The sequence below is a fragment of the Ambystoma mexicanum genome, chromosome 6q (genome assembly GCF_040938575.1).
Source record: "Ambystoma mexicanum isolate Mex_15411 chromosome 6q, UKY_AmexF1_1, whole genome shotgun sequence".
NCBI lineage: Eukaryota > Metazoa > Chordata > Amphibia > Caudata > Ambystomatidae > Ambystoma > Ambystoma mexicanum.
Window position 1 is genome coordinate 664,381,362 of NC_090937.1, and position 15,536 is coordinate 664,396,897.

Genomic DNA, 15,536 nt, shown 5'->3' on the forward strand with positions numbered 1-15,536 from the left:
GCAATAGTCAAGTCTACTGTCAATGATGGCACTAGCTATGGTGAGGCAGTTACTGATGGTGAGGAACTTTCTGGAGAGGTTAATGAGTTTTATAGATTAGGCGGTTGATGAGGCGACTGCCTTTACATGCTTCTGCATGTTTAGTTCTGCATCAAGGTAGACTCCAAACGTTTTGACGTGGGAAGATACAGGGGTAGTGTTTCCATAAATACAGAAAGAGGTAAAGGCGGGGTCGAGGTGTTTCAGGCAGTGCGGGGAGCCTACAATGAGGAGCTCCGTCATAAAATTCAGACAGAGGTGGTGGGTTGCCGTCCATGCCTGGATAATGCTGTAGGTGTGGTTGATGTTGGAAGAGTCTAGTTCATAGTTGTCAGTGAGTTTGAGGAGGACCTTTGTGTCGTCGGCAAAGTTGCTATATGGGATGTTGGGGCTGTTTAGGTGGTCAAAGAGGGGTTTGGTGTACATATTTTACCCGGTGGGAGAGAGGCAGTATCCTTGAGGGACAACGTAGGAAACAGGGATGGGTTCAGCTGCTTCTGTACCCACGAAGACCCTTGAGGATCGTCCAGAGAGGAAGGACTTGAGCCAGTTGGCTGCATCAGGGCGAGATTGAAGGTGGCAGTGAAGTGATGACACAGAATTGTGTGGTCAACAAGGAAGAAAAATCAGCTGAGCGATCTAGTAGGAGGAGAAGGGCAAGCTCCCCCTTGTCCTTAATGAGGTTGAGCTGGATCTTTAGGCCAAGGAGGGCGGATTCTGTGCTATGTCTGGGTCTAAACCCAGATTGGGGGGTGCCCAGCAGATTATAGGTTTCGAGATGTGCTTGAAGTTGTGAGTAGGCGGTGCGGTCCAGAATTTTGAGGAGGTATGGAATCATCGTGATGGGTTGGTAATTGGTGGGAAGGTTGAGGGAGGGTTTCTTCAGGGGATGCAGGACCTAGGATTCTTTGATGGAGCTGGGACTTTTTTGGTTTTGAATGAGGTGTTAATGAAGTTGGCAATGGTGGGGGCCAAAGGTTCAGCACAAAGGTTCAGCACACATTTTAACAAGGTGAGATGGGCAGTTTGAGGCTTTCAGGCGTTGGATAGTGGGGAGGACCTCTGCCAGGGAAATGGCATAGAAATGAAACAATGGCGTGGTGAGGGTAGCGGGGGTGATGGCTTCCAAGGGGGTTAGCACTGCGGGAGGGAGATGTGATTTTTTTAGTATGGTTTTGTCCCTGAGGTTATGGATTTTGGTAGCTAGGTCCGACTGAATGAGTGAGTGAGCACCAGGCTTTATTTTTGGGGAAGTGGTCGGTAGGAGGGGCTGGTGTTTCGAGCCCTTTGAGAATTTTGAAGAGCTCTCTTGAGTTGGAGCTTGCTTTGGTAATTGTAACATTATAGATGTTGGCTTTGGTGGAGAAGATGGCTGTTTTGTAGTCCCTTGCCGAGCAGTTAAAAGCTTCTTTATTCAAGGTGGTAGGATTTTTTCTCCAAAGATATTCAAGGGCACATTTTTGTTTGCGCAGGGAGATTAGTTCTTCTGAGAATCAATTCTGGAAGTTACTTTTTTTACGGATTGATGTTTTGGTATGGGCATGTTTATCTAAAGCGCTGAGGAGTGCAGAGTTATACGCTGATAGAATAACATTGGGGTTGGCACTGTCGGGCACTGTCTCGAGTGAGGGCAGGATAGTGGGTGCCAGTTGCTTAAGGGTGAGTTTACGAGTGTGCCTGGCAGTGATGGGTGGGAGGTCGCAAGTTATGTGGGTGGTGATGGAGGTAGTGGCCATGGTGAAGGAGATCAGTGAGTGGTCTGTCCAAGGTAGCGGATCAATTGAGACTTGGACGGATGTGTTGGTGGAGAGTATCCAGTCGAGAATCCTTCCTTTATCAGCGAGGACCAATTGGGAGAAGTTCATCTCGTCGAGAGCTGTAGGCAGTGGCCTTCAGGTCAGCGGGGTCTTTGAAGCCTAGGTTAAAATTGCCTAGGAGTATAAATTTGATGTTGGGCTTTTGGGGGGGGGGGTGAGCAGGGTGATGTCGGCATCTGGTGCGCTAGTATGGGCAGGTTGGCAGTAGAGTAATAATATGTTAATGGTGGTTTGTGAGGGGGTGGGGTGGACTCGATTTTGGCTAGTACGAGTTTGTAGCCCGGAAGTGTCTGAAGGGGGAGGCTCTGATGGGGAGGTTGGATTTGGAGATGATGGCAGTGACTCCTCCTTGCCTGTCCTCTCTATCGGCTCATAGGATGGAATAACTGGCTGGTAGAGCGAGCGATCGGGCGGGGTTGATGCCTCGTGCAGCCAGTAGGTCAAGCTTATTTGCAAGTATGAGGTAGGTCGCGGATGTCAGGGGCATGGGCACAGATGGAACGTGCATTTATGAGTGCACATTATAGGGTTGCCCTAGTGTTGGGAGAGGTGGGTTTGCCTGTGGATGGTTTAGGATAGGACAGTGGCAGTGTGTGGGGGGAAGGGTTTAGTGGTAGCTGTAATACATCGTGTTTGTGTGTGGAATGGTGATGAGGTGCTGTCTGGTTGGTGGTGTTTGCTCTTGGGATGGTAGCGGGGGCGCTCCAGTCTGGAGCAAAGTCTGTGTAGGCATGTTGAGCCCAGGTAAGGTACCATGAGCATTACGGGGCGGTGCAGTGTTAAGGTTGCCTGGGGAGGGCTGGTGTGAGTAGCTTGGAGGGGTGCAGCTGTAATATTGAGGATCGGGGGTAGGGCTTTGGGAGCATGACCTGTGTTGCAGGGGGTGCCCTATGCAGCATGGGGGGAGGGTCAGTGAGTACAAATGATAGGTCACAGTGTCTGAGTGGCCTATAGGAGTGGGTGCGGGTGTAGTGCTGCGTGGTGCTTGTATGTGTTTTTGTGGCTGCTGGGAGCATTAAGTGGTTGCAAGGCGCAGTAATGGAGCACAGGCTGTGTCGCTGGGAAGGGCTGGTGGCTGCAGTTCTTTCTTCAGGAGTGAGCAAAAAGGGGCTGCAAGGATTGTGTCGCAGGCTAAGGCAAACAGATGTACGCTCATCCAGATGACAGTCAGGCCCAGGATGTTGGCGGGTGGGGACCCTCACAAAGGAATGCAACTTGTTGTCGTGGGGGTTAATCATCAGGGGTAGTTGATCAATGGAGGGTCTGATGAGCGTCTTTATCTCGATGGCTTGCAGAGTAGGAAATCGAGTTGGTTACAGGCCATGCAGGTTTGGCGATAGCAGCGGGTAGCAATGGGGTCTGCCAATTGGCTGCAGCCAATCAGAGGGCATCTTGGATTCTTGCTGTTCCTCGATGTTTGTAGTCACGGCAACCAGGCTGGAGCAATATGTACAAGATTGATATTGTGAGCCATTTCATGGCCAATTTAGAGTTCAAAGAGAAACAGGCTGCAGGGAAAGGTCTATGTGACATGGAAGAGAGCAGCAGTGCTGAGTTGGAAGGTACACTGCATGCTCAATATAAGATTAGATCCTAACACATGCGAGCAGGTATTAATGGTGAAAGGAAGCTGTGATGTGACGCTACAGGTACCAAGATAACCAAATTTGTTCTCTAGCAAGGTAGGGAATTTGAAGGGGATGGTTCATAAAATTATTAATAAAGATGATGCAATGCCGGTTGTGGTGAAACAACGGTCAGTACCTGTTGCATTGAGGGAGACTGTAGGGAAAGAGCGAAGAAGGTTTTGTGACAAAGGAATAATCGAGCGTGCGGGAGCAGTAGAGTGGTTATCTCCTTTGGTGGTGGCCAAGAAGGGAAATGGAGATGTGCGGTTATGTGTAGATTTATGCAAGTAGAACGATTGTGTGGTAGCTTAATGATATCCACTGCCGAACATGGGAGAATTGTTGAGCCTCATTGGGGATAGGAATGTTTTCACAAAAACTGATTTAGCCTCTGCCTATCATCAAATCAAATTGCATTCAAAAATCGATGAAATACACAACATTCATATCCCACTGGAGGGGTTGTTTCAGTTTGGGGTTAGTATCAGCTGCGTCAGTTTCTCAAAAATGTATGTACTGTGAGACAGGCATGGTATCAATAGAGGACACAGACAACAGATGTAACTATTTTGAAAATCTTTATTGAAATATCAGGATGATGTAACGCCTACATTGCCCTGTAGCTATGGTGGGGATTGCCCTACCCAAAGAAACTAAGGAAATGTCTAAGTCCGTAAGTGCTACTCAAAAGTCTGTCTGTGCCAACACCTATGCGTGCCCTCACGTCTAATATAGAAATGTAGTGTTGGGATGTTCCAACTTAAATAGTGTTCAACATAAAGTCTGGAGCAGTCTCTAGCCCCCTTCACAAGTTCAAGATACAGTTACAACCACAAAGCTCAAAAAGGTGTTTAGGGTTCCCTTCCCCAAGCTTAAGCACTGTTTCACCAAAACGAACGATGTTCCAAAATAGCTCAGGGGTTCCCTTCCCCAAGCTTCAAGCACGGATTCTCAAAACAACAATATTCCAAAGGAACTCAGGCGTTCCCTTCCCCAAGCTTTAAGCACTTGCTCTCAATGTTCAACAAAATTCACAATGTTCAATAGCATTCGTATTTCAAAGTTGCTTTCACACTTCTCCTTGTTGCGGTGCTCTGGTCTTGGCACTGTTAACAGGCTACACTGCCCACCCATTACAGGGAACGCAACCAGTAGCATGTACCCAGTTTTTTTACCACTTTGACGAATTACAGGGTCTCACCAGTTCTTAGATTTACTATTTCCTTTTCTGGATACTTCTTTGGTTCTCCTTACTATAATGTACTAGCTTGACTTTCAGTTACAGTTTTGTTTTGCCTGATCAGCATTTTGCTCACACTTCGCTTACACTCTCTTATTCACAGTATTCTTGTTTTGTGATACTATTACAATGTCCTTTGATAGTCAGAGACTTTTGAACACATATCGCTTAATCGTGACCACTCAAACAATGTTTCTGCAAAATCTAAGTAAAGCATTGCATTTGCCTTAATGCTTTCGTTTATTTCACTCACAGGCTTTCGAGAACGTGCCGACTGCACGCAACCACTCCAGTACAATGTAATTCCTTCACTTTCATACGCGCATAGGGTTTCCTTTCATTCTCTTGAAACTCACCGGCTGCAAAGTACTTTTCTTTGGTTTCCTCAGTAAGATGCTTTCTGGGATTTGAGGTCAGGGTCTCACCACCTGCCCTTCAGACACCCCTTGATGGTTACTGCCATTCAGGGGAACATGCAGTTCTTGGTCAAAGCAAAGTGATTGATACCTTCCGCGGTACCCTTCTCAGGCTCCTTGGAGACATCTCCCTTTCCACACGACCACAGCTTCTCTCCGTCATCCTTCAGCGTCTCGGCGTCCCGTTCTCCTCCGGCTTCCTGTGGGCTGGGGTGGCTCTCCTGCTGCTCTCTCCTCGCACAGGTTCCTCGCGCTCTCCTTTCTCACTCTACTTGCTGTTTGTGGACTCCACCTTTTATACACCTGTGAGCCTTTAACATGCTGCCGGTGTGAAGTCCCATGCTCAATTGCCTGACCACAATTAGTCCAATTATCAGGACATGCCCGGCCTTCAGCTCTATAGCCTTCAGGCACCCTCTTCCTTTTCTCAGTACTATAGTGTTGTCTCCTATAGGTGATCTACACTTCTCTTGGGATTAGTTCCTTCTTCTCAGTACTTGGTCTGACTTCAGGAGGAACATTAAGATAGGAACAACAATATCCTACAGAGACTGAGGGAGGGTAAGGTAAGTCACCATCACGAAATAGGGATACTCTGTCTCGCCTTCAGGTATCCTCTCTCCAATCTCCAAGGACCCTCTACTGAGGTGATCCTCTCTCGCTGGTCCATCCCAAGGGTCGGGATCCAAAAGCAATGGCCCTTCCCTGGCCATCTGAACAGAAGATCCCTGGGGAATAGATGTGAGGGCACCTTCAGGTTTCTCACAGTACAGATTGTTCAGAGATGTGGAAAACATGTTCCGCTTTCAGGATGACATTTTGGTCTATAGTAGGGATGTATCAAATCACAATGAAGTGTTGGAAAGTGTCTTAACTATATTGAGTGAAAGGCTGCTGGAGTCAAGGGTGCTGCTTTCCTCGCTGTCCCTATTGCTGTGAGTTTTGGTGCGGCCACGCCCCCTTTTTCGAGGAGTAGTACTTAACCCCAAGCAGCTTGCTCTTGTGGCGCAAGCCTGCTGGGGTCAAGGGTGCCGCTGTCCTTGCTGTCCCTATGGCTGTTGGTGCGAGTTTTAGTGAGGCCATGCCTCCTTTTTTCAAGGAGGAAGAGGAGGAGTACTTAACCCCCAGCAGCTCGCACTTGTGGCACAAGTCCGCTGGAGTCAGGGCACTGCTGTCCTCAATGTCCACGCCTGGCCACAACTGAAGCATCTGACGTCAGGGGAGAATGCCTTCAGGACTTCTCTACGGACACACTGGTAGGCACTCCCCGGTCTCCAACAATTCACTCAGTTTGTAAACCACTCGAAGAGGAAGCGGCAACTTCTCCTGGGATTTTCTTTATCCTGACTAACTCGCAACGGATTTTCAAGGGACTTGTGTGTCTTGGGTGACTTGCATGACCCACTTCAAGTTGGAATGAGATGCGGCTTCTTCATCAGCATATAGAAGCCGAGCCTTTTAAGCCTTTAAAAGCTTCTGCTTATTCGTAATTTCTTGATTGCTATAATACTTTTTAGACATTGCTGGTCTTGTGTTGGACTTGTGTTTTTGGGCCAATAATATTTTTTTATTCCTCCTCTAACACCCCCCCGCACCCCTGAGTCTTTTGACTGGTTTTCCAGACTAGATTTACATTTGAACCTTTTTTGCCTTGGGACAACTGTGTATTGTGTTGCTTCTGATCTGACCCTGGATGCCAATTCCGAAACTGAGGGCAGAGGAAGTATAGCCAATATATTTCCAGACTAGGGTATTCGGTGCAGGGCTGTGGTAGGTATAGCCCGCAGCAGTGTTTTTATTTTTATTTCTTTTACGTTGTGTCTGGGCACAGGGTCTGCTAACAGTAGAACTGGTTATATTTTTGGCTATTTTTTGTCAGGCAGCTTTGTAATGGGGAAAAGGAAAGCCGGCAAACCGCTACCCCCTCGTGTAGGAGGAGGGGAGAAGAATCTCTTTAAGCGGTTTCAACCTATATATGAGGTGAATATCCTCATCTCTGAAATTAAAGAAGTTTTGGGTGAGGTGGTGGTCCCTGATCTTGATACTACAACTGTAATTGCAAACGACTGGTTAAATCCATGTAATGTCCGCTCTGAGGCTGCTGGCCCCTGCTTGAAACAACCTGTATTAACAAATTGCAGTGTCAGTCCCAACAAGAGCCAATTGATAACCATACAGGATGAACCCAATATCTCTGACACTGGTGGTGCTAGAGGCACAGGGGTACTACCCTGTGGCCCAAGGCTAAAAAGGATAGAGAAAAGTATAGATCCATTGAAGACATTTAAAGTGATAAACTCCCCCACCCAAATAGCAGGTAGAATCTACAAAATCCCAGCTCTAAAACTGAAGGGTAGGTCAGGGAGTGGTTCTATTGAATGTCACAGCACTCCGGCTCCCCAGCAGACAATTGGTAATGCATTGACACCAGTGATATTGGATTTGTAACCCATGGTACATGTCGGGGGACTGGTGGATCCTGTGAGGGTCAGGGCAGAGGAAGCAGGAGGGTTGGGAGGTGCCCCCCCCCTCCCGCCTGGCTGAACCACCTGTAAATAAGTTGTACTGCACATACATGGGGGCTGAGGAAAAGGGCCATGAAGGGAGTGAGCGGGGCCCCCAAGGAAAATTGGTACAACCTCTTGCCCTTGCTGATGTACAGATGGCCCCACAATACCCGTCATTAATCGTTTTGATGGACTGAGCAGGGAGGTAGATCTTGAAGACAAAACCACCTCATGGACAAAAATTGTGAAAAAGCATAGGAGAAAGAGCCCCTAACATTGATTTAAGAAATCCCTGTATAAAGGCAAAAAGGGCCAATTCTGTAAGGAGAGTTGCAGGGGAGGCTGGTGAGACAGCTGTACTGCCTGTTGGCAGCGATTGCAATTGCCAGCGTGACATGCTGGCTGGCCTCTCAAACATAATTGTAGAGGTAACTCAGATAAAAGATTTGGTTGTTAAATTGGCAAAGCAGAAGAAGGGTCGGGGGGTCTAGACCTCACCCAAGAAGTGCATTGCATCAGAACGATCTTGCATGTGTTAACCCAGGGGCAAACTTTCTACCGGACCCACAGATACCTGGGAATAAGGCTACAGATCCAAGGCCGGTGAGGGGGGCTAATTTTGTGACCAACCTGCAGGGACCCACACAGGGAAAGCAATCTAAAGTTAGAGTATACTACTCCCCATGGTAACTCAGCTGACATGTTGTACCCTGTGATAGCCACCCTTAGTGATTTTATTACTCGAAGTAAAAATAATGTGTACTGCAGAACCAACTCAGTTGGCTCTATAACTGTAGAGGGCACGGCACAAGCTAGGGTAAGGATGCCTGCGGCAGAAGGGAGGCATTGGAGTAGGAGGACAGGTTGTGAAGTATACCTATATGATGTGACTAAACTCAGGGAGGGTAATTACGAAGCGCAATCAACGCATTCAGTGGTTGTGTTTTGTGAGTGGATGTAAATCTGATTTGTGACGATAATCTGAATGCTGTACGTGGTAGAATGACGGATAGAGACATTATCAAGATCACAAAAGGACTACGACTTGGTGGAGGGTTTGCTGTCAATAGAGATTAGAACGTACCCACCCTCTAACAGTAATGTCTCTATTCGCCTTATGGCCCCACACAGCTCCTTGCATAGGGATCTGAAGTATGAGGGAGTCAAGGTAAGTAATTAGGGAGTCAAGGTAAGTAATTAACTTTCTTTATTTATATTAAAGTTAGCCGGCGCCCCGCACAGCGTCCTTCTCATCCACTCTGTCTCTCGCCAACCATCCTCTATCGAACGTTCTCTCTCACACCCAACATTCTATAAACCTTTGAGCTCGCGCGCAGGCGAGGAGCATGAGTGGATTACATTAAACATTAGAATATACAATTGGAATACTACATCACCCCCCCTTACAAAATTGAGCAAGAGAAAGGTTCTACATCATAAAAATGTAAACACATGTGTGCTAGGCATAATAAATCAAAACATTTCAAACATAACACATTTGTGCAAAAGGTACAAGCTGCACCAATTAAAACATTTAAGAGATTGACACAATATAGAATTCCTTAACCAACAACCTGTGTACGGAAATTACTTAGCTCTGCATGACATAATCTCTGGACCAAAACGGTAACCTCTTTTCCCTAGAACTACAAACACTCCTATTATCAAAAGCTACCACACCTTGATGAGTGTTAACATCTTCAACCTGTCTCAACACGTTACCGTTCATATTCACATTTTCTAATCCATATTGAATATGATCATCTCCAAATAAATCTCTTCTCTCGAATCTAACCTGTTTCATTCTTTCATTCTCACCACTCCACATCCATTTACTAACCCTGTCCAAATTCCATACCGATCCTCCCGCAACTCTAACTGCTCTCCTGAACACTTGTAACACCTTGACAGGACTGCTGTATTTAGAGTCACCCTTCTTAACATTTCGTCCAAGCTTGATTCGCACAAAATCTCCTGGTGATATTCTCAACTTAAACTTTTCAGAAGACATAGTCTTTCCTGAAGACATACTACTCCTAACTAGGTTTTCGTCAGAATTACATAATCCTGTGTTTACACTTCTCCTACGATTAACCCAAACAGGATTAAGCAAAGTATTTGGGGCTCTTCCCCTCATTAATTCAAAAGGAGAAACCTTCATTCCTCTTTTAACAGACATCCTGGTGCTCCATACTCTCTCCTTAAGAACCTCGTCTACCGGCATGTTGTTACTTAAGGCTAACTCCACTGCCTCTACAATTACACGGATATATCTCTCCACTAACTCGTTGGTTTGTGGGTGATACGACGGCGAAAATCTCCATTCAATACCCGATCTCTTTGCAAATTCTCTCATTTCTCCACTTCTGAACTGAACTCCATTATCACTCATTATTATTTTGGGAAATCCTTCCCTTCTGCAGATTTGCATTATGAATTTTATCACCTCATCAGTATCGACTTTTCTCACCGCTTTAACTTCCACCCATCCTGAATAGTAATCAACCAAAACCAATAGGAATTTCTTCTCCCCAAATAACTTCACATATGGTCCAATGATATCAATTCCTACCATCTCCCATGGTGCATCACCTTTGTCAATACACATCGGCTTAGACTTCACTATCCTGCAGCTCTTGTCACTGTTCTGACATGGCCAAAAATTTCTAATAAACCTCTCAATCATGAGATCCATGCCTGGCCAGCAGTATTTCAAACGCACATTGTTCTTAGTGCTAGTAATACCAGGATGACCCTGGTGCGCTTTCTTAATAAGCTCACTCCAAAACTTACGTGGGGGAATCAACTTGTCTCCCCTCACTAAAAATCCATCTTCCATAGACAATTCATCCTTAACCTCCCAATATCTTCTACAACTTTCGCTAATCTCCCTTTTTTCGGGCCACCCTGATTCGGTGCATCTTCTTATCTCTTGTAATTCATCATCTTTACTTAATTCTTCAATCCACATTTCCTTTGACATAACCTCAAAAATGACCGCCACCATCTCTTCATCCAGATCCACACTTGTTTCACCACTCCTTTATGGCAATCTAGATAAATAATCAGCAACGATATTTCTTTTCCCTGGCACATATTTCACTGAGAAATTGTAATCCTGTAATTTCAGACTAATCCTGGCTAACCTGGGAGAAGCTTTACACATTCCTTTCACTGTAAGAACTTCAATTAAGGGCTTTTGATCTGTCTGAATTACAAATTTGCTTCCCCACAAATATTTCCTAAAGTAATTCACCACCCACGAACAGGCTAATAATTCCTTTTCAATCACAGAATATCTGCTTTCTGTTTCCAAAATAGCTCTAGAAGCACGACTGATCACCTTCTCATATGCATCTTCATTTATTTGTGTTAAAACTGCTCATATACCACTTCCACTGGCATCCACCGTAATCTTCGTCAACCTTCCAAACTCGAATCCTCCCAATTCCAAGGAGTCACAAATTCCTCCTTTTATGCATTCAACCGCCTTACTACATTAAGCACTCCATGTAAATTTTGCATCCTTTTTTAACAACTTTCTCAATGGTTCTGTTATACTCGCACATTTTTTTACAAACCTGTTGTAATATTCGCATAACCCTAAAAACAATCTTAATTCGTCTTTATTGTTAGGATTCGGTGACTCTCTGATTGCCTTCATAGCATCTCTTTTGGGCTTATAACCTTTACCATTCACAGTATGCCCTAAATATTCCACTTCTTCCAACACAAATTTGCATTTGCTTTTCTCAACTTTCAACCCGACTTCTTGCAATCTCTGCAACACTTCTTTCAACCTCCCATCATATTCTTCTGATCCCTTACCAAATACAATTATATCATCCTGATATACCAGTGTTCCACTTAAACCTTTCAGCACATGCATCATAATTCTCTGAAATACTGCTGCTGCAGACGCTAATCCAAACAGCATACGTTTATACCTATACAGCCCATGTGGCGTAATAAATGCTGTGATGTCCCTACAATCCTCTGTCAAAGAGATTTGATGGTAAGCGCTCGAAAGATCTAATGTAGAAAACACATCAGCATTATCAATACGATTCAACATTTCAGATATGATAGGGAGTGGAAAAATGTCAGTTATGATATTCTTGTTGACATCTCTCAAGTCTACGCAAATTCTGAGTTTGCCACTTTTCTTCAATGCAACCACAATGGGGCTCACCCATTGAGATGATTCAATTTTTTCTATTACTCCTGTAACGATCACCTGATTCCCGCAGAGGCGCCGGTCTTGACTGGGTGAATGCCGTATCTTCAAAGGTGATGTGTAACACATGGTTGGCTCTTTGGGCTGGACCTCTGTGCACTGTATGTCTGACTCGAAGAGTAAGATGTCTGCAGATAGAAAATATGGGATTAATGAACTGGGGTTATTGGGTGCCTCTCTCCTCTTCCCTTTCTCTTCTCCTGTAGAACCCCAAAGGTTAACGCCCTCACCTTAGGTAAGTGAACGCCAAGCTCTCCATCTGCCTCGGGGCAGGGTGCCGTAACCAGTTTCTTCACTGCATAAGGGTGCAGGCCTCTTGACCTCAGAGGACTGCTGTCCGTCGTTAACTGCACGAACGGTAAGTTCTGGGCACTTCAAATGTCTTAAAAGTCTTTTGTAATGATATCTCTTGTTTTGCCGGGTTCCGGCGATGGCGGATGGCGGGCTGATGAGAGTTGAGGATCGAACCCGCGCGAGGAATAGAAGCGCCTGGAAGCACGTAAGTAAGCGCTTGTAGCCTGCTTCACGATGCGCACTAACTGTCCCTTTTATCTTGCAGGTACAAGTTCGGAGCTTTAGAGAAGCTGAAGGGTGCTGGAATACCCACTGGATTCGGCGTGGGAAGGAGTAATGGCACGTGAGTAATAAAGTTGCCCAATGTCTTTAAACGCACCTTCTTTTGTCTTTCAGATGCGGGATGCAGCGCCGAAGGCCTCCGGAGCGTGCGAAGAGCTGGTAAGCTTTTGTCTTTCAGATGCCGGAATGCAGCGTGAGGCGTTGGTGACAGCCGATGGACCAGGTAAGAGATGCGCTGCCACTGAAGACCGTAGTGCTAACCTGTTCTTTCTTTGTCTTTACAGGTGCTGCTGAAGACTGGATTCCAGGATGGTAAGCCTTTGTTCCCTTAGGCCCAGGATCAGAAGCAGAAGACGCGATGAGCGTTCTGCTGCAGAGAATGCAGAATAACGCAAAGCAAGATTCATCCATCGGGTGTGGTTTAAATAGCCTCCTGTAGTGCTTAGGTGTCTCCTTCCACAGCCACGCCTAGGTAAGAAAAGAGTTCCTGCTTTCCAGAAGAGTTCCAGTGTTCTGAACCTAGGGAGTGGCTCCTGCCCCACCCAACAGGAAAAGTAGTCCCAAACAGAAGAGGATCAGGGGTTCAACTGGCAGGTAAATAAGACGCATGGTCTGCTGCAGGCAAGTCCACCCAAGCATTATGAGCCCGGCGCTTCCAGCGCTGGGACTGGGCATCTTTATGAGCCTGGTGCCACTGGCGCCAGGACAGGGTCCAAAAGGTCCCAATTGGGACTGGCTGGCACTCGGAACCGGGGTTATGGGTCTGCTTCCAAGGGAGTCGGGCAAGTCCTGATCTTTTGGAAGCAGAGATCATGACAACTCCTTCAGACTCCAATAATGCAAGTTCTTGCTCAACCTTATCAGCAATGGCAAAAGGAATTGGCCTGGATTTCATGTGTTTAACAGGTATTGCTCCTTTCTTGAGACGAATCCTGTGCGCAAAGTTTTTCAGCAAACCCAAATTTAATTTCTCCACTTCCTTTTCTTTAACATTCTCATTTCCTTGCGCTTGGCTCCCATTTACGACTAGGATTTGTTGTTCTTCACATGGATCCAGCCTGATCCTCAGTCCAGCTTGGTCTCTTCAACCCAGTACATTCACACCTTTTTCTGCTACGTACACCTTCACTTGAGACCGTCTGTCTTTAAACTTAATAATACACGAAAACCATCCAATCATCTTGATCTTGGATCCTTCAAACCCACCAGGATTAGGTATGTCTGACATCTTCATCTTACTTTTGAGACCATGTGTCACTAAATTCTTCCATGTTTTCTTGGTAATAATCGTCCAAGGAGAACAACTGTCAACCTACACTTTAAGTTTCAAATTATCAAAAAATACTTCACAACTCGGGCATTTAAATTCTCCAGTTGGTGGCTCACGTATCAAAAACACTCTCTCTCTTCCTCCGATTCTTCCTCTTCTTCCATAATGGCAGATACTTTCTTCCTCCTTCTACACGCGACCGCGAAATGACCTCTTATGCCACAATTTCCACATTTTTGCCCCAATGCTGGGCACTGTTTAGCGTAGGCATAATGACCCACTCTGCCACAATTATAGAATCTGTCTCCTTCTCTCGGCTGGGCATTCTGAAATCTTTGTTCGTATTGAACTTTTGGTTCATTCTTTACCCAATTCTTTCCTTGATGTGAACTCCCTCTCTGCTCAAAGTTCTTCACTTTGTTATTTCTTCCTGCATTGACCTCGACTTTATCTTTATTTTTAACGTTTGCTCCACCTCTGTCCTTAGATCGTAGTACGTTAACCTGGCCTTGTTCTTCTGTTTCTTTCTCCTGTATCTCTTTACTACTATGCTTCTGCATGCTTTGCACACCTCCTCTTTCTTGCTCTTCATTTCCTTCGAGCACAACTGACTGTGTTCTACACGTTTAGCAATCGCTATGGTTTCCGGTAGGGATGGATTGCCAACCATCCACAGTCTGTCTTGGACTAAATTGTCCGTAGAGTGAATAATGATCTGATCCCTGATTAACTCATCAAGGGTGATACCATTGGCAAGTTTGTGATAACACTCTCAATGCAGAAACATATTCTTCAATGCTTTCATGTTCTTTTTGTACCCACGTATAGAATTTGTATCTATTTATGGCTACATTAGTTTCTGGAGCATAGTATTTATCCAATTGCCTTATGGCCCTATCATGCTCATCAGCAACACCTGCCTCATCTACAGTCAATTCTGGTAGCTCTCTGAACTTTCTTTGCCCTTCCAATCCTAGTGCATGCAGTAATAATAACTTCTTCCTAGACGTGAGATCTTCATGCTCAACTTAGTGATCTCTTATCAACAATTGTGCAATGTGTGCTTGGAAAACTTCAATTCTCCCACACCAGCATGTAATATGTTGGGTATCACAAATTGCTGAGTATGGATTTACTGCTGCCAAAATTATTATTTCAATCTCCAAGAAGTACTGCGACGAAAATGAAGGGATCACTGTCTCCTCTTCATTTCGTTCATTTCCTGATTGGGCTGTCACGTGACCTTGAGCTTCCTGACGGGTGCTTTCCTCTAACTTCAGTAATGTGGACGCATCCCACTTTTCAGGCCTCCGCACAAACCAAAGCGACGTACGTGTCAGTTCGGAGCATCCGCTCTCCCCTGTGATCAGCTGTGGACCCAGGCACCAGCACAAGTCAACACGGGCTACTAAGCGTCGACTCGGAGCCTCCGCTCTCGCTTTGTCCTGAAAGGCCACTATCAGCACGAACCTACGCAACACTGCGCAATGGTTCGGAGCGGCTGCTCTACAGCAGTCTTCTCCTCGTGGGTCCTCAGGACGCCGGCATCCTCGTCGCCATGTGAAGTATGCGGGAGTCAAGGTAAGTAATTAACTTTATTTATATTAAAGTTAGCCGGCGCCCCGCACAGCGTCCTTCTCATCCACTCTGCCTCTCGCCAACCGCCCTCTATCGAACGTTCTCTCTCACACCCAACATTCTATAAACCTTTGAGCTTGCGCGCAGGCGAGGAGCATGAGTGGATTACATTAAACATTAGAATATACAATTGGAATACTACAGGAGCACATATAACAGGGTTGGGGC

The 15,536-nt window shown here is 45.8% G+C and overlaps 1 protein-coding gene across 2 annotated transcripts in view; it reads right to left on the bottom strand.

The window, feature by feature from the left end:
- The window catches only part of EXOSC9 (exosome component 9), a 1,088,118-nt gene that overhangs the window by 324,258 nt on the left and 748,324 nt on the right, over window positions 1-15,536 (bottom strand). The gene's annotated exons all lie outside the window — the stretch shown is intronic.